Raw genomic sequence first — 20,859 nt, forward strand, 5'->3', positions numbered from 1 at the left:
ATCAGACTGCCTGCACAACGTCAGGGTGACTGTGCGTAGTAAATGGTGGGTGAGTGTGCAGGGTGAGCAGTGTTTGAGGATAGGTGAAAGGTATGCAAGTAATTTGTAGCAGAATACATTGAATAAAAATAGGTGGATCGATAGGTTAACGGTTGTGTGGATGGATGGTAGGGTGCGGTGCTCCCAATTCTCGTCACCTCACTTTTGAGGAGGGTGTGGGTGGCGGGTTTGCCCTGTCTCCACTGTCGGTCGGGCAGCCTACCCTCGAACAATAACAGTACCTACGAGTTAAACTACTCATATACACAGCATAGAGCTCATTCAGTTCCCTTTGAAAAGCATGCCGTATATGCGTCTGGAATAATTTATGCAAATGAATGGCATTATAATTCTTTTCTTTCTCGTCGAGACATAATTTAGTAATTACGATTACAAGTTTGCCTTTCACTCGCATTTGCAATGCACATGCCTCAAGGGGGAATTCGAGCATGCTAACTGCATGGCGCCTTTTAAGATGAATTCACTAAACTTTCCCAGAACTAAACTTCCGTGATGAGCAACTGTAGACATAACAATGTAAACGCTGCTGCCATTTGTGAAGGCTAAAAAAACAACACTGGGTTTTAATTTTGTATGTGATTGAAACTATGGAATGTTTACTCAGTTTTCATATGTCAGGTGGTTACGTTTGATTCTTATTTACATGACTCCAGGGATAACCACTGTTAAACAGAATGCATGTATGCCTAGTTGCCTGGCAACTTCAATTTAAATAGAAAAGTGTTCAGGATTAGCCTAGTAAAATAGATATGCCTTCCAATGAAAATAAATTCAAACTAATCACGTTTTAAGCGTGGAAATGACCATTTTTTTCTTTTCTTTTCTTTTCTTCGATATCCAATAGCCAGGGTTGCGCCTGCCATATTTAAGTTGTCTCTTGCAAAAATAGGGGTCAGGTTTTAATCAGCCTACTTCGGTTTCCCAAGCTTGTCTGTGTGTTGCCTTAGCGGGTGTGTTCAGTGCTTCCTGTTTCTAGGGGGGGTACGTAGGTCCAGCTCCCGGAGGGAGAGAAGAGGGGCCAAGCATGTCAGAAGTTCTATCAGGGCCAGGGGCATCACATTGAAACAGGGGCCTTTACCATAAGACAAGAGCCTGTCACACAGTTTAAACATGGCTGCTGCACGTGAAGTGAGAGAAATCACGCATCAGGATGTGGCTATCTGAAGATGGCAGCTTTGTTTTTAAAATGTATAAATAAATATGTTGCTACCCCGCAATAATGACACTTTGCGCAATCTTCTGGCGGGCCTGGGAGGTGCAGGCAGCATTAGCTCACTTCCTCTACTATCAAAACGTGCATACTATACAGTTATGAAACAAGCAATGGCAAAGCCAACATATCTCCCCCGTAAGAGATCTATTGGATTTGTCAATGTTTGTTTTAGTTATGTTTTATGGTAGGACATGAAATGTTACCATATGGTATGGTATAGTCGTTATGGAATGTTATTGTAAGGTATGGCCTGTCACCATATAAGTGAGTGATAAGTGATAAATGGAGCAGCGTGACTCACGGTTTGCAGCTTGCGGCTTGCCGCAGCTCCGTATCTCTGCTCCGCTCTGCTCTCAGTGAGTAGAAATGCCGGTAGCAGGTTGCAGGTTGTCTCCGCTGTCCCCGCTGTGCTGTGCTTGCTCGCGCCGATTTTCGTTCCGTGTGCTGTGCTTGCTCGCGCCGATTTTCGTTCCGTTTTCTAGTGGTAATCAGTAATGGTGCAGGCGGGGGCTCCTCAGCACACGGGAGCCCCGCACAAGTACTGCACCAGCCCGCATCATTAACCGGTCTCCCCCTTGGCACGGGAGACCGGTCCGGACATCAAAGGCTTCCCCCAGGCAGGGGGAAGCGGAAACCACGTCCTCCCGGCCCCGCCCACAACCAGGCGGCGGCCATCTTCAGGCGGCTCGGGCCCCGGCGGTTATCTCGGGGGGCAAAACGAGGAGTGGGCACCCTCGAAATCGAAAAAATAAACACAAAATGAAAGAGAGAAGCCCCCCCAAGCCCCGCCCCAAAAAAAAGAAATCGCGAAAAATCGCGGGGTGCGCGCACGCGTTCGCGCTTATAGATATATAATTGATTTCTCTTCTAATTTTCTCAGGAACCACTGGAGGAATTTACACAATTTTACCAAAAGTGTGATCTGCATACCAGACACTACCATTTTGACAAGTTTGGTGTAATTCCCTTCAGCGGTTCAAGCTGTAGCTGAGTCTAAAGGTCCTATGGAAATTAACATGGGGAAAACACATTTTGGGACCCCCCTTTTTTCTCAGCCCCCACTTGACGAATCCCCCCCAAATTTTCAGGGAAGGAGCGGAGCGGAGCGAGCCATCTTCTTTGAGAAATTTGCGAAGATTCATCAACCAGGGCCAAAGTTATTCCCAATAGAATGTTGGGGATTTCCTATGGAAAACAATCCTAACTATATATACCTACTGGCTACCGCCAGTAGGTAATATATATATATATATATATATATATATATATACTAGCAGCCCGTCCCGACGATGTCCGGGTATGACTTGCTGCCGGCCAGTAGTATATTGTTTTGTAGGATTTTGTTTTGATAGCATTTCTTATCTGTGACAGGCCTGTGAAACGCTCCGATTCACAGTGCACTGCTGATGCACTTAAGTGTGCGCGTTTAGTAGTGTGTGAAGTTGTGAACTCGAGTTTCCCTACTTTATTTGTCCTTGCAATATTATATAGCGCGAACTCGACAGCATGGCATGAGCACAATTTACATTACAGAAGAACACATTCATTTGTGGTAGGCACGGGGAGACAAAGCGATTTGCCTGGAATCACAGGATGTTGAGCTGATGCTGAGATTCGAACGTAGCTCCCCAGCTCTAAAGTTCGCAATTCTAAATCTTGTGGCGGGAGGTGTGTCTAAAAGTGTATGTCGGTGCTGGCCATTAATGAGAGAGACCTGTGCATTTTTCAAATGGGTGGTGAAAAAATATGAGTATGTTGCTGGAGATCTGGAATGTACTTACCGGGGGAGGGTAAACACCCATTATTCCGCAACTTTCTTTACGCATACCATCACTTCGCATACTTTCATTACGAGAGTACCATGACTCCGAAATGCCATTATAACGCATGGCATTACATTTAAATGCTTTTACCCTGCATACATTTACAACAATATTCGTTGTAAATGCATGAATGGTAAAAGCATGTTTTTAAAAAAATGTTTGGATAAGGTAAGTATCGGTATAGGGATATATGTTTTGGGGTACTGAGGTATAGGTTTTGGGGTGTTTGGGTATTTTAAGGGTTCAGATTTTGTTATGGGGTACAGGGGTAGTTTTAGGGTGCAGTGCTAGGTTTGGGTTTTGGGGTACAGGGGTACTTTAGGGTTCAGGGGTAGGTTTGGGTTTTGGGGTACAGGGGTATTTTAGGGTTCAGGGGTAGATTTGGGTTTTGGGATACAGGGTTATTTTTAGGGTTCAGTGGTAGGTTTAGGTTTTGGGGTACAGGGGTATTTTTAGGGTTCATGTGTAGGTTTGGGTTTTGGGGTACAGGGGTATTTTAAGGGTTCAGGGCTAGGTTTGGGTTTTGGGGTACACAGGGTATTTTAGGGTTCAGGGGTAGGTTTGGGGTACAGTGGTATTTTTAGGGTTCAGGACTAGGTTTGGGTTTTGGGGTACAGGGGTATTTTTAGGGTTCAGGGGTAGGTTTGGGGTTTGAGGCACAAGGGTATTTATAGAGTTCCGGGCTAGGTTTGGGTTTTAGGGTAAAGGGGTCTTTTAAGGTTTAGGTATAGGTTTGGGTTTTGGGGTACAGGGTATATTTATAGGGTTAAGATGGGTTAGTGTTTAAGGGTGTTAGGGTATTTTATGGAGTATGGGTGGGTTATGATTATGGGGTGCAGGGGTATTTAAAGGGAGCACGGTGGGATTAGCACACGATATGAGATATTGCATGAAGGGCAGAACATACCACACACCCCCAGTGTTTGGCATGCCCCCTGCACATGCCCACAGCACAACGCAGACACGCCCACAAGGGACTACTTTGCTGGCACAGTCTTTTACCTTTTAAATGTATATGGTGGGCATCTGCATAGCCTATGTCCTTCTGCTGCAACTGCCCTTTCCAACGCTGTATTGGGTTTTGTGATTGGTGCTGTGGTTCCTGAGATTACCCGCCTCAAAGGTTTGGGCTCTCTCTTTATTATATTGGTATGGATATATATATGATCAAGGCTTGTTGAAGCAGAAACGTTGGGAAAGGACGCCATATTGCCTTCGTGCTATTTCCATCAATAATGACCTCTGCAAAATGCACACTCCAAATCCAAAATATTATTAGCATATTACGTTTATTATGCAATGTACTTAATAAATATCCATTACATAATTAAGTATAAATATAAACAAATATTACTTGATTTTAACGAAATTACTTCCCACCCTTTACCTCTACAACCACACAACATAATGTAACGCAGTTAAACAAATTATTGCAAATTAAATATAATTAATAATCAATCAAATAAGTAATAATAATTATTACTGGTAAGGCGAAGGGGATAACAAAGAAACTGGACGTCCCATGGACATGTACGACTGCTTGGCTAGGGTAGCTTCAGAGCTGCTATACCTGAATTCCCTTCACAGGCTTTCTTTCTGATGTCAAGTAATCTCTGATGAAAATCCCCTTTGCTATCTCTAGGCGGGGAACATCCTTTAAGACGCGGAAGTGAATTCAGCCTTAGAATAGTTGGAATAGAGCAAATTACTGCTTGCTCTCTAGGCCTAGTTCCTTCTGCTTGGCAGTTCCCAAAAGAAACTCACCCATTTCAAGTATTCGGCAGAGGCTCCCAGGAGAGGCAATGCTAGCACATATGTCAGCAGCAACAGGCCTTTCAGTCCTTTTGAGGTAGAGGCCAGGGAGCAAGCAAAGGGTATCCAGGTCCCCAAGGGCAACCCTCTACCCAAACCCTGCAGCCCCTTCCGCAGCTCCTACAAAACCATTTTAACGTGTACTCAGCAGCACACGATCTCCCAATGGAACACCACATTACCTTCTACCTCCCTGAGTGAAGGATTGCAAAACATGGCCCCCCCAAACTTTCCTGTTGCATCCTCCAGATATAGGATGCTTAGTTCCACCACCCTGTCCTGCACTCCCACTAAAAGCTATGTGTGGTTTCAGGTAGGCCAAGCACACTTTCAGTTCACTGTGCATCTTTTTGGCCTTATCAGCATACTTTGGGGGTTCACAAAGGTGTTGATTGCAGTCATTCTACGCTGGTTGGGAAAACAGGTCTTCCTGTACCTTGATGACTTGCTACTGAACATCAAAGTCACATCTAACTCACTCCCAATGGCTCCCTGTTATTGGAGCAATCAATTACACAATGCTTTCCCAAGCCTTTCCTCCAAAACAAATAATCCAGGATATTCGGGCTATGATGCTGAGGTTTCAGCATATGACCTGGATTTATTTATTTATAAAGGTTTATATAGCGCAAACATGATCCAGAGGGATATCAGAGGGCTTTACACTTGGAGGGTAAGTAAGGTAAAAATTGCAGTACAGGTATCAAATATGAATACTAAAAAACACACACATATCAAATAGGAATACCAAACTAAACGGTTACAGACAAAAGGGGTCATCAAAGAATAAGATATAAAACTGTAATATAGCGTGCTAGGAGGGGAGCAGATGATTCGTAGAAACAAGAATAGAACAAATCCATCACAGGGCTTGACTGCTTAAGTCTAATACAATGGAGCAGATGATCATAAATGCTCTCAAGGTAAGAACGTGTTCATAAGGAATCTTTTTACTTCCAATTTGGAAGCAGCCTTGGAGGAGATTCTGCATATTTCCGGAGAGAGGGAGTTCCGGATCTTTTGAGCAGAGCCAGAGAAGGCACTGTGACACATTCTCTTTTTGCTAAAGATCTGTGGTTTCAGGAGGAGAGAGTTCACGCTCCTGGAAGGTCTAGATAACTGGGGGGGGGTTTGAAATGGAGGGCATTTTGAGACAGGCAGGCTATCTTTTACTGTATTCTTGCTTCGTAGGGCAACCAATGTAGGGAATTTAAGACTGGGGAAATGTGCACATTTCTTTTGGTACCTGTAACCAGTCTGGCCAACGCATTCAATGAGGCTCTTAGTGGGGCCAAGGTATATTTGGGGAGGCTATATATAAAAGGACTGGGGTTCAAACAAGATTTTTGTACAAAGATGTCCTCTGAGAATATTTATTATCCACACCTTAGCTCGCACTCATAATCAAAGTCACATTCATTCCGGTCCAATAATCACTACCAACCTTGAGTTTGTTACGTATTGGCACAACCATTCAAAATTAATACAATAATGGTTAAAATGTATTAAAACAATTTGTTTCTCAGGGTATTACACAATAAAAAACTATTTTATAAAAAAAGAACAATAAAGCAACTACAATACATTCAATATTGAAACTAATTCATCATAATACGATCGCAAAAATATATTGCACGAGAGTTTAAAAATAGACAGTAACCTTCGGTAATTGCATTTTACCACATGACCCCTTGTGCCTCGTAAGTCATATACATCTAGAGAGATGTTCATACAGACAAATTTGTGGCTACAGTAAAGGTATATAATAAGCATGGGCGAATTTTGCGGATTCGCGATCCGCGAATGTGCGGATTTGCGAATTCGCGATTCGCAAAATTCACGAATTTGTGCGAATTTGCGGATTTTTTTATTTTTGCGTATTTGCCGGGCGCTTTACGTGTTCGCAGGGCGCTTTCCGTGTTTGTGGGTTTTTTTTGTGTGAGAACGCGATGCGCCCTCTAGTTCATCACTGCCACCCTCTTTATTGTGCCCTTCTTCTCTCTGTACCACTCGTTTTTGTGCCTTTCTGCCCTCTGCCCGACTCGTTGTTGTGCGCTTTCTGCCCTCTGCCCCACTTTTTTGTGCCTTTCTGCCCCACTCATTTTTGTTCCCTTCCGCCCTTCTGCCCTCTGCCCCACTCGTTCTTGTGCCCTTTTTCCCCTTGCCCTACTCCTTTTTGTGCCATTCTGCCCTCTGTCCCATTCGTTTTTGTTCCCTTCTGCCTCTGCTCCACTCGTTGTTGTGCCCTTTCTGCCCCCTGCCCCTCTCATTTGTGTGCCATTCTGCCCTCTGCCCCACTCATTGTTGTGCCCTTCTGCCCCTTGCCCCACTCATTTTTGTGCCATTCTGCCCTCTGTCCCACTCATTGTTGTGCCCTTCTGCCCTCTGCCCCACTCATTTTTGTGCAATTCTGCCCTCGGCCCCACTCGTTGTTGTGCCCTTCTGCCCCTTGCCCCACTCGTTTTTGTGCCATTCTGCCCTCTGCCCCACTCGTTGTTGTGCCCTTCTGCCCTCTGCCACACTCGTTGTTGTGCCCTTCTGCCCTCTGCCCCACTCCTGTTTTGCCGGGCCATTCTAAAATAGTTACTAAGTTAGCTTCATTGGGAAACACTAATTGATATAATAAAGCAGGTGCTCGAGTTGAAGCTCGAATTCAGTTAAACTCGAGCACCTGCTTCATTTTATTTATTAGTGCTTCCTGTTGAAGCTAACTTAGTAACTATTTTAGAATAGCTCTGGCAGCTTGCCGGCGCCATTCTAAAATAGTTATAAGCTTGAAGCTTGAACTTTTGCCCCCCAAATCCGTTCCGCTCGCGGATTTGCAGATTTTCTGCAAATTCGCGGTAATTCGCGGATTGCGAATTTGCCGAAAATCCGCAAAATCCGTGAGCGGAACGGATTTTGCGCCCATGCTTGGTATATAACATCTTCTTTTTCAAGACAATGGCATTGTTACTCCCGTTCTTATAAAATCTATAAACATGAACAAATATATTTAAGATACAACAACATTGTACCAATTTCAATTACAGCCATCTTTATAATTAAATACATTATCTAAAAATTACAAATACTTCTTTCTGAATGAAAGAAGAATATTTTATCCCAATACCACAAAACCATACATGCCCCCTATTTATTTTAACCCTCGTGGACAATCAATCATACTTCCTCTGCCATACTCCACTCTAAGAATCATGGGGTAGTATATACCTCTTTACTCACATGTTTTCTCAAGTACATAAATATCTGCACCACTCCATTTGAAAGATGTATTGAGTGGTTTAAAACAACTCACTTGAGACGATGGTAAATAAATCTGCCCCAGAGTGGTAAATAAAAACACTTCATGTAGAGGGGTCCTGATTAATCCATTTCTTTTCTAGGGACACACAGAAATGTTTCCAATGTATTATTTAATCTGTGTTTTTTTTAACTCTATTTAACTACCCTTTTTCCCGTGTCGGAAGGCTTGTTGAACTATAATCTTCATATCTTACCTTAAAAACTCGATATAAGTCGGGCACCCGGTGCACAATTATGGTCTGGCCTCAATTTCTGTACGACAAATGACTCCGTACATTTCTTCCCATATACCTACAGATACGGTGTAACTAACCGCTTCTTGAAACCCCAGCAAGAGAAGTCCTGAGGAAGGTGCCACAGAATCAATTGTACTGCACCGAAACGCGTCGACGCATTGTTTTTTGTCAGAAAGAATCCAGTCAGGGCCGGGTAAACTTTAGATGGATATCCAACTTTTTCACTAAATGTTTACATGAGCTAAAGTGGTTTAGGCCGTTGGATCTGGTAACATTCAGTGGCAGAGATATCTGGGAGCCACAGTGATACGAGGGGTTTTGTGATTATATGTAGTTTCGTTTCTCGTCCATCAATTGTCAATATGTTTTAGATATGTCTTTATTTATTGTGTATTCTATTATTGTGTTTGTATAATACTGTTCTCATTTGTGTATGACCCTTTCAAGGTACATTCCTTGGATTTTAAACTGTATTGTAATAACTTGTATGAATTTGCCTTGCTTTTTTATTGCTTGAAATATTGGTTTTTAATAAAATTAGATTTTTAACGATTCTATTTCTTTGTGGAAACCCTTTTTTATAATTCTTAATACATAGTGCACTGCATGACCTTCTTCCCTAACAAGACAGGTTAGGAGGCAAAGGTGAACTAGTAGACTCCAGGGATCCCCCCTTTGACTTACTCAATTTCTGGAGCACAGCGACCATCCTAGCCTTATTTCTAACTACATAAATGAAATATATACCTTTCATTAAACTTATACCCTCATGGTGTTGTTTATTTATTTTGTAGTTCTTTTATTTCCTTCTATATCATTAAACTTTCTATTGAAATCAATGTTCAACGTCCCATTGAGTATATTTTCTTTTGTTGTTGTAGGTGGAATCACAGCAACCGTCTCCGCCCTGCTTTGAACTACATAAATAAAGTGTATACCTTTAATTAACCTTGTGCTCTCATGGTATCATTTACTCATTCATGAGTTCTTTTATTTTCCAATTTAACATGCATACCTTATATAAAACTCAATATTCATCGGCCCATTGGATAATCTTCCTTTTGTTGTTGTAGGCAGTATAATAAAAGAGCGTTTTCTTCTAACTATTCCTCAAAGGGAACTGCTTTAATTTCTTATTAGAGTAGAGCTTTTTTTTAAATATTGTTCTCTGAAATAAAACGGAGACCTACATGAGTAATATATTCATTCAGATTTAATATAAACAAGAGAGCTACAGAGTGTATAGCAGCAATTTTAAATCATAATCAGCTACATTAAAGACCCGTGACACAGTCGTTTATCGTCAGGGTAACATTCAAAAGTAAATGTTGTTCTAGTTTCAACAAATACCCCCCACTTCCAGGAATACGGAAATGGTAGGATAGTTCTATTGAAGTCTATTATTATCATATTGTTCCCAGGGCCTCCCCTAATGGTACAAGGCACTCCATTATGTCCCTCTGAGTTAACTTTACACTTTACAAGGCACAAAGGACTTTGCCTCTTGATAAATGCTCACCTTTTCAAATTTACGGCGAAAACTGGAGGCGTGTCAGTGTGTCCGTCCTCGTGCAATACTGTGATATCTAAACTCTGTGCCAGTCACTCATTTTTTAAACACTCCTTCCGGTGTAAATTAGTTTGCGTAGGTAACGTGCCTACATCCTTCCCACCTTCTTTCATACATCACCAGATGCCAGAAGTAGTTGACGCTGCCCCTCCCCGTAGTTCCTCCCCCGTTCTTGTTTGGGTATTTTTTCAACAAGAAAGAACTTTATTGGGCTTGCTCATGGACAGCAATGCCTATTTTTGTTATTATTGGCCCAGGATATGGGTTTTCATCCTCCCTACATCCTCCCTACTTTTAAGGTAAATTGCCATTTGGAATAATGACTACACATTTATTTCACTTATAAATGGGGTACATGCCCATACTCCTACCTAATTTTTTGCAAGATTTGCCCTATGTCACAAGTTTTCATCCTCCATATACTTAAATTATTCACTATTAGGACAATTATCATAATCACTTATAATAATTCACAGACTAAACCTAAACCACCAGGCAGATCAGTAAGTACACTAGGTTCTTACTCCGGCAATTATTGAGACTGCTGCACTTAATCTCCTGACCACTATACAATGTTCACAAAGTGAACACGTACCACATTTGTGGTTACCAATCGTTTTTTTACCTTGCAGTGTGCCTTGCACCTCTGTGTTACAGCCCCTATAGGTCTTGACTAGACTGTTTTTAATGTTTCTATTCTTCCTATAGGTAAAACATGGCTTTTCTATTTTCAGATTTTGCCCATCATTGAGAATTTTCCAGTTCCTATTTAAGATGTTCGTGATCTGATTACTACTTTCACAGACTGGCTCACAAATACAATTTTCTCATTCTTTTGGTCTTCATTTCTAACCCTATTTTGGTCCAGCATGTACTCAAGATCATAGTATTTTGCTCCTATGTAAGATTGGTTCATTAGTCTCTTCGGGTAACCGCGATCTTTTAGTTTTTGTTTAAGAATTTCTGAATGCTTGTTAAAATCACATATGGAAGAACAATTCCTGCATCATCGCAAGAATTGCCCAAAGGGAATATTGTACCCTTGCGCTTTGGGATGGAAACTCCCATAGTGTAATAAGGTATTCTTGTCAGTAGGCTTACTGTAGAGTTCAACCTCCAGATGACCCTCATTTTCTTTAATACAAATGTCTAAGAAATTGACCCTGTCTTTGCTGTAATCTGAAATGAATTTCAGATTAGGGTCCCCCAAATTCAACTAGCCGATAAACTTCTCAAGTTCTTCCTGGCATCCTTCCCAGATAAAAATGATGTTGTCAATGAAGTGGCACCAAGAACTCATGTTTTCATAATATGGTGCCACTTCATTGAAGGCATGCTTGTCCTCAAACTCCCCCACATGGAGGCAGGACAGACTGGGAGCACACGTGGCCCCCTTACTGGTTCCCTTCACCTGCTGGAAAAGATCTTACTCAAATAGAAAGAGATTATTTTTCAATACCATAGTTACACACTGTAAAATTAAATCTATGCTGCCACGCAGCTGGCGGTTGTGCTGAGTGGGAAGTCAGACCTTGATGCCCCCAGGTTCAGAGCAGGGCTCTTGGCGGTGGCTGGCTGGAAGACAGCCAACTGTCTTCAGCTGAATGCTAAGAAGACTGAGATATTGGTTGTTAGCAAACATTGTGACATGTGGAGTGATGAGTGGTGGCCTCCTGAGTTAGGTGTTACGCCTACTCCTTTTTCGGAGGTAAAAAACTTAGGGGTTTGGCTAGACTCTGCCCTTAGTTTCTGCACTCATACTAAAAAAGTCGCAGCTACTTGTTTCGGGATTCTTCGAGGACTGAGACCCATTTTGAAGTTCTTTGATGCCCCTACCAGGCAGTTGGTCATCCAGGCCGCTATTTTGTCTCGGCTCGATTACACCAGTTCGCTCCTGTTAGGGGCGAACCAGGTGGAAATCGCCCGGACGCAGCGCATTCAAAATGCTGCGGCCAGAGCACTGGTGGGGCTTCCGAGGTTCTGCTCTGTGAGTGCAACCATTCGGTCTCTTCATTAGCTGCCTATGGCGCAGAGGATTGATTTTAAAACTCTGTGTCTTTCTTTTAAGATCCTTAAGCTGTCCTCCCCTCAGATTCTTGAGAATCTCCTCATTCCTTATGCCCCTTCTCGCTCCTTGAGATCTGCTGCTCAAAATCTGGTGGTAGTGCCTTGGTTCAAGCTGTGTAGAGCTGGAGGCCAGTCCTTCCGGGTTATGGCTGCTAAACTTTGGAACTCGCTTCCGTCCCATATCCGTGCATTTGATGACCTGCTCGCATTTTGGAGGGCCATTAAAACTCACTTGTTCCCTAAGGTCCTCTAACTCTTCCCTTTCTTGCTCTGGCCTGAGTTTGTATGGTGTTATGCGTGTTTATCTGCCTGTTCAATAGCGCCAGGATGCCCCTTTGTTGGGGCAGCTGTGCGTTATAAAAATCTGTATAACATAACATAACATAACATAATATAACATAACATAACATAACCTTGGAGGTCTGCTCTCTCTAATAAGGAGCTAATCACTTTAGTGGTGTCGTCCTGTGGTATGTTGACGTAGAGGGCTTCAATATCCAGGGTGACTAAGAATTGGGTCACCCTTTTGAAGCCCTTCCCCTCAAACACTGTGATGGCATGAGTCGAGTCCTTGATGTATGATTTTTGCTTTTGTACAAGTAGTTTAATTAAAAAATCCGCAAATTTACTAAGAGGCTCTAGTACAGAGCCATTGCTGCACACGATGAAGCCTTCATGGTCTTGAACCTTGTTTTTCTACGTGTCTCTCACCTTTGATTTCATAGAGACACCACTGTTGGGTGTACTTTTACTCCGCTGCACCAGATGAGCCACACCTTTCATTTATTTAGGTGAGTCTCCACTGCACTCACTGATTTGTTGTCAAAGAGGATACTAAGGGTGTTCAGTTATGTTTTTATGTTGCTTTTCCATACATGAAAATCAAGATTGTGTTCTCTATGTGATCATCTCCTATTGCAATGTACTAGGTGAAACACAGGTTTCCTAGTGGAGAGTACCCTAGGGACTAGATAGTGGTAGGTAGCAAAGCACCTCGCCAACACAATTGTAGATAGATTTCTTTATTAAAACATTTATTTGTTCTCATGGTCCTGAAGAATCACCATTGATCATCGCATACCATACTTAAGGTGAGAAACATGTCGACCATCGGGGGAGTAGATCATGCATGTTGTCATATTAAAACAAAATATGCTACCCCTCCCTTATCATTTTATTCAGGGCAGGGTCCCACACAAAATAAAGTCGTGAAGAGGACTCCCTCACCTGTTTTAACATCACACACACACATCTACACCGAACTAAGCCCCTCACCCCCACTGCACCCTTACGGCAAGGAACAGAAGATCTCCGTAAAAGAGCCCCTTGAAGGACGCCCGTCGGGAATTGCAGCGCCGGCCCGACGAGGATCAGGCTCAAATGATGAAGAATGACACCTAGCTTGCTGGGTGTGTGAGAGCCCTAGTTCCAAAAGGAGGAATTCCCCTCCTTGAACACCTGTAATATACCGCCAGGACTGACTTGCTATGGCACTTGAATGGTGATTACCACATCACCTAGGAACTCCGTGCCCTTTATTTGTTTAAATGCTTCTAGGGCATGTGCGTTGGACCTACTAAAAGCCCTCCATTTGTCCCCCACTTGTTGTTTGACAATTATGCACACAATTGGTCTCATTGGGGGATTAATTAAATCTTTATGGACCTTTGGCAGTCCGTAAATGGTTCTGTAGCTCTCTTGTTTATATTACATCTAAATGAATGTATTACTCATTTAGGCCTTCATTTCATTTCAGAGCACATTATTTGCCCCCAAAAAGCTCTAATCTAATAAGCAATTAAAGCAGTTTCCTTTGAGGAATAGTTGGAAGAAAACGTTCTTTTATTATACTGCCTACAACAACAAAAGGAAGATTATCCATTGGGCCGATGAATATTGTTATATTGAGTTATAACATTGTTTTTTATTGTGTAACACCCTGAGAAACAAATTGTTTTAATAAATCTCAACCATCATTGTATTAATTTCAAGCATTTGTGCCAGCACGTAACAAACTCAAGGTTGGGGTGGACGTGATTATTTGACCTGAAGGAATGTGACTTTGATTATGAGTGGGAGCTAAGCTGTGGATAATAAATATTCCCAGAGGACGTATTTGTACAAAAATCATATTTGGGGAGGCCACAGAGAGTAGCACTGCCATAGTCTAGCATCGGCAAAACAGGTGCTTGGTGCATTTGCTTGAAGTAAGCTTGTGGGGGAATGGTTTGAGATTCCTGAGTATCCTCATCAGATGGTTAGCTCCCTTGCACACATTAATAGTATGATTCTTCATGTTCAAATGCTTGTCCATGGTGATTCAGAGAGATTTTGCTGAGTTAATAATGAGGGGGAGCAGTTGAAGGCAGTGAGGTGTTTCATCCAAAGGTCTAACTTGGGGATGTGATTTGGAGTCGAAATGACAAGGAATTCGGTTTTAGAGGTTTTGAGCATGAGGTGGTTCTCAGATAACCAGTTTTGAGTATTCATTAGGGTAGTGTTGAGTGAGATGAAGTTATCCTGGGAGGAAATTTTCAGATAGAGTTGCGTGTCATCCGCATACATATGGAAGAGACTGTCCGCTGCATATAGTGCATTAGCTAATGGTTCCAGGATCAAGTTGAAAAGTATGGGGGATAGGCTGGACCCTTAAGGGACCCCATGGATACTGGTGATGATTGAGAGAGAGAGAGAGAGAGAGTAGTTCGCCTTAACTCTTTGGGATCTGTAGTGTAGAGAGGAAGAGAACCATTGCAACACCAGACCAGAAAGTCCCGTCCAAAATGAATAGGAGTTTGTCATGATTAACAGTGTCAAACGCAGATGAGAGGTCAAGGAGGATAAGGTAGCAAGATTCATTTTGGTCAACATTTTAAAAATGTCATCTATAATGTGAGAGAGCGCCAATTCGAAGCTTTGCCCACTTCAAAAGCCAGATTGATGTTGGTCCAGGAGATGGAAAATTTTGATGTGGGCACAGAGTTGAGATTTTAATTTTTTTTCTAGGATTTTGGCTAGAGTGGGGATGTTGGAGATAGGGCAGAAGTTGTTAAGGTGACCACTATCTGCTGTAGTTTTTTTAATATAGGTGTAACCTGAGTTGCTTTCAGGCATTCCGTGATCATGCCCTCTGACAGAGATGCATTGACAATCTTTGTCCGGATGGGAGTGACAACATCCTTGATTACTTTAAAGATGGAAGGTGGCACTGGGTCGTGAAGTGATTAGAGGGGATGATATTCTGAAGAACCTAATTTATGTCTCTTTAACTGAGGGGAGTAAAGGAGATCCAAGATGTATTGTACTTGGATTGCTCTTGTCTAATAGGCTAATAGGGCCGAGGGGGGGCATTGACCCAATGGATGGTAGTAGAGCCTTCCTGGAATCAAGATTAATATCGATATTAATTAGTCTTGATTTCTCAGTAAAGAAGGCAGGCAGCTCAACTCATGAAGGTGGGCTGACTCCTTAGTCAGAGCAGTTTGGTGCTTCCACCAATTGTTGTTTAACCAGCTGAAAAAGTTTCTTGGGGCGATTAGCGGCTTGATTAAGTTGGGATCGGAAGTAGTCAGCTTTAGCGCTCTTAATTTGTTTGTTATAGGAACTCCTTACCGATCTAAGGATTTTCAGAGGGTCTGAGGATGGTTTTGATCTCCAGGATTGTTCGATTTCCCTAAGATTGCAGCGATCCAAGTTTAAGTTGCCGTTGAATCATGGTTTAGATATTTTTGTTGATGCATTATTTTGTTGGAGTGGAGCAATGGAATCCATTATGCTAGAGATAGTAGAGTTGTAAAAGTCAGTGAGGGCATGAACCTCAGATATGTGAGCTTGGGTTAGATTTTTAGTGGGTTGCAAGATCAGCTGTATTGTTATCTCTGAGGTCCTTTTTCCAATTCTTCAATTTCATTGGTTGAGACTTCCTCAGAGACACCACCATGTTAATATAGAAGAAGATGCTGCGATGGTCAGACCAATCCCATGGGATAATGGTATGTATTGTGATGGTGTGACCTTTGGTCATGATGAGGTCAAATATTTCTCCTTCAATATGAGTGGGCCAGTCACAGTATTGAATCAACTTGTGGTCACATAAGAAGGACTAGAGGCATGTAACAGCTAGGTCATTGGGATATGGGACAAAACGGAATCGGCAGCGCTAGAGATGATTTCCATTAATTGTTCGATGAATCAAATGTGTTACACTTTGCACACTGGAAGGTTGTTCCTTGAGATGTTGAGACAGAGGTATTTGCATGTGGATGGCCTACAGGACTCTGTGTGTTAGACCGAGAGTGTGCACCAATGTTTATAAATTAGGCCACCATCCAGCTTCAAAGCTCTGTCAAGGCAAAATATGTCATTGGTAGGAGGCACTAGGAGGTCTTGGATAGGTGAGAAAGAGGGATTGAGCCACGTTTTAGTGATGATGATGATGTCTATCTCATTGTTGGATGAGGTTGAAGATATCAGAGGCGTGATTGCTGGCTGACCTGCAGTTGAGTAGTATGCATTTAAGTTGTACCGGTGTATGGGGGAGGAGTCTGTAAGATATTTACATTCATGAGGTTGTCATTGTTTATTACTCTACAGTTGTGAGGGGGTTCTCTGTCAAGGTTAACGTGAATTGCTTGAATTCGCCCTGGAGGAATATTGTTGTTGTCTGGGATAATGCAGTAAGAGGTGAGTAAGTAATCGATATCGTTAGACGTGAGATCGGCCTTCGATCTTCTGGGGCGGGAGGGAGCGTTAGGTAGGGGTACGATTTTAGAGACAGTACCGTAAGAGTTGGTCAAGTTGAGCTCTAATGCTAGTGGGGGCTCTGGGCAAATTTGCAAGAGAGAGGAGGGAACTTAACAAAGGGGGATGATCAAATAAGAGGGCTTTCAAATCATGAAATATGACGGTGAGAAGGTGTAGCTGGAGAGATATATCGCCCGGGTTTGCCACCAGGTCTGAATGCTGGGCGAGGGGTAGAGGTTGTATGGGGGGATCTGGCAGAGAGGAGAGGGCTCAATGTATGACAGAGGGGTCTAAGGCTGTATTGAGAGGTTCCAGAGGGGGGAGTTGGTCATTGAGTACTTGCGGTGTTCCAGAATGCATTGATAGAGAGGTTGGTAAAAGTGAGGGGGTGGGTGGGTCCTTGACCTGTGAATCAGAGATGGTCAATTAAGGGTTGAGTGGGATTTGGCTGATCAAGGTCTGTGGAGGGCAATTGCCATGACTCTGGTCTAGCCTGTGGCATAGAAAGAGGGAAGCCTGAAGGGGAATCTTTTGTTGAATGCAAAGGCCCTGGGGTGTGAGGGAACCTCACAGCTCGAGACTCAGCCTGTATCAGACTGGAGAAAGGTGAGATGGGCAAACCCACAGGCTCGCCCACTTTCTGAGTCAGAGATCAGTGTATTGGGTGAGTCTGGTAGGGGACTGAGAGGCTTTGATATCATCTAGGGGAGAAAATGTTCTAGGGAGAGTGTGGAGCTCCCGGCTGTGGTGGAGGGGACTGCTTAAGTCCAAAGTAGTGGTTGCATTGAAAGTGACTCTGAGACTTCTTGGCCTCTTGGCTTCCTGCATCCTGCTGATGAACCACACCAGGTGGTACATGTGGGTGTAGGTTCTCTGGACAACAGCTGCATTCCAGTTTAAGATATTTACATAATGGTAAATACATCACTCTTTTGGCTTGCTATGACCCACCAAAATTCATTCAAGGAAGAAGAATAGCTCTATCAGCCTGATTCAGAAAGGGTTCTCCATTTTTACATTAGTTGAAACAGTGAACACCGTCTGAACGATGGACTATTTCTCTGGTGCTAAAAGGAGGAAACCAGAGCAAAGGCTAATTATCTCTAGGCATTACGCTCTGCTCTGGGATAGCTGAGAAACATCCCTCAGAAGGCTTGTGCACTCACACAAACAGAGCAAAGGCTGCTACCACTGTACTGGCATGTAATGTGCCAGTACTGCATATCTACCAGGCTGCTACGTGGATGCACCGTCTCAAAGCATTATTGGCAGTGTAGCAAGTCTGGCAGGGCACCTCGTCTGATCTGTCCTACAGGATTTACAAGTATGAGTCATTCCACAGATCCCCCCCCAGGAAGGTACAGCCTTGGTATCTAGTCACAAGGTGGAGAATCTGTGGTTAGATGTTTCTATCAGACAAACACATTACTTCCCTTCAGTAATGCCTTTTCTGGAACAGACTACATTTTCACTACCAATTCCTAACTGACAGACACAGCTCCCCTTTCTGTGGAATGGGCTCATACAATCCGCTAAGTTGGCGATCTGCACAATGTCATATTTTGGTTTCAAAGGCTTCCATGGCAGACTGCTCAGAAAGAAACTTCAGTCAACACATGAGGGTGTTGCAGATATAGTGCCCCACTGCCGCCTTCAAGGCACAGATGAACCTGACCTGGAGCCTCATGATACCATGTAGTGATAAGTGAGGGAATTGCTATCAAATATCTCCCCAACAGGTCTGGTGCCTTGGAGAAATTCACATGGTGATGAATATGGGGATAGGTAGATTCTCTACCAGAAGTTACTGAAGGTAAGTAACTTGTTGTACTTTGCAAAAGGAATTCGGAAATGTGCTTAGCAAAGCTCTGGCTGTAGTATCGGAAGCAGCACTCCCATAGGGTCCGTCTTGGAATCCCAGGCAGCACCCAGGCAGCACTCACACCGCGCTGTTTTTACGGTGGAGGGGGCGGGAAGAGGACCAGCTGCGGCCAATCAGCGCCGCTGGGCACGCTGGTCCTCGCAGTCCCGCCTCAGTGCTGCAAGTCCTGCTGTGGTTTCCCTGGAGTTGCGTTGGTGCTCAAAAGCACGTCCTGGAGCCGGAGCTGGATCCCCCACAAAAGTCTCTCGCCTTCGAGCGGCACCCGCGGATCGGGGGCCGCGAGGCGTGGTGGCGAAGTGGCCGGAAAGGGCGCTGACAAGCAGGCAAGTGAACGGAAGCAGCACTCCCACAGGGTCGGTCTTGGAATCCCAGGCAGCACCTCATCAGAAATTTGACCTCCAAATGTGACCCAAGTCCCTGCAATCTTCGTGTGGTTACTAACGACCTGTTAAGTATTTCAGTCGCTCCGTATGGCGGGGTGCCGAGCAGAAACAGCAGCGTTGTGTTGCAAACACTTTCCGGCACGTCAGACACACTGTTAACTTCGTTTGTCAGTAGAACAGAGGGCAGGGCAGAACGAATTCGCACAGCGCTCGGCGCTCAGCCTTTACCTCCACGGAAAGCAGAAGGTCAGGAGAAATACTCCGAGAGGCTCCGTTTGGTCCAGCAGAACAGTTTCCCGAACTCAGCTCGGCTCCAGCATCTAACGAGGGAACGGCAGTGGCAGTATAGTATCATAATTGCCTTGCAAAGATGCCAAGGACCACGTGTTCAAAATACCTAAGTATCGAGAATTGCCACCAGGTCACTAAACTAAATGAGAGTTCATTTCCTGCAGGGAAATGTAGTTAGTTGTAGAGGCACCCTCACTTAGAACATTCTCCAAGCAAGCTGAGTCTCAATACAGACCATCCCACACTCTACAAGTACTTCTAGCCATTCCTTCCCTGAAATAGACTTTGGGAGCAAGTCTAGCATATTGCTTCCCCAAACTCACTAACTCAAGGGATGAGACCATCCTCCAGCACTGATTCCAGAAACCAGAATGGCTGAATTCTCTTGTGCTTTACTTGAATTTGAACCAAATGTTATTGAGTACACTGCAACAACTCTAATGAAGATGCATTTCAAGCTCATATTGGTTGCAGGGAGGCCAATTACATTGGTTGAAACTAACAAATCTTGTGTTAAAAAAGGCTATGGGTAACTATAGCCAACATGTTTTTCTGATGTGTGGAATCACTGAATTTTCCATCCCAGCCTAATGGCATAGAGAAATTAGCAGGTTCAACTCATTCCGCATTCCTACCCCTAAACCCATGTATACCTCACCGTAGGCCTATTTCTAACATATTTCCAGTAAAGACATAGTAGAAAAGGTAGCAAAGGCAGTGCCAGGTCACAGCATGGGTACCAAACGAAAAGCCAATGTTTTCACGTTACCTCTGGCTACCTCTAATTGATTTTCATCGATATATCTTTTTCAGGAATGCAAATTGCTGCCCCCTGCCCAGACTCAGAAAATTGTAAACGTTCTCCTAACCCTAGATCCTAAGTCTAACACATGTACCAGAACCCGGTGTTCTCTCAGTGGTTGATTACCATACCTTTATCTCATCTCAAAAGGTCTTTGGATAAAATAAATTGAAAACATTGGATAGGTTAGTGGTAAATATAGGAGTTACATGATCCCTTAGCTAAAACTGGGAAACATAAGTGTAAAAGGCCAGTTTTACATCATGACACCTTCAATTTTTTTAAAGCTTTTGGACTTCTGTTTTTTGAACTTCTGAGGTGCCATGGGACCCCTCGTGGATTATCACCTATATAATGCCCAGTGGAAAATGGGTTCTAGCTGTATCCTCCAGTGCTCACATTTAAAAATAAGGTATTCTGCTGTGAAGCTGGGGCAAGGGATTCTAAGAAAGTTCTGCCTAAATGCATATTATTAGACTACAAGGGGAACCTTTTGGCTGGTTCAGTTTGTTATCTGCATGGAGTAAGTATAGTATAAGATGAGCCCCAGACTAAATTACTATGATTTAATTAGAGACCAAGATTAAGTGCACTGTTTCCATTGGATAAATTGTAACTCTACACAATATGTGTTAATTGTGTTTTTACTGTGTCTTAAGAAGTCAGAGTTG

Source organism: Lissotriton vulgaris, chromosome 4_1 (assembly GCF_964263255.1).
Source record: "Lissotriton vulgaris chromosome 4_1, aLisVul1.2, whole genome shotgun sequence".
Taxonomy (NCBI): domain Eukaryota; kingdom Metazoa; phylum Chordata; class Amphibia; order Caudata; family Salamandridae; genus Lissotriton; species Lissotriton vulgaris.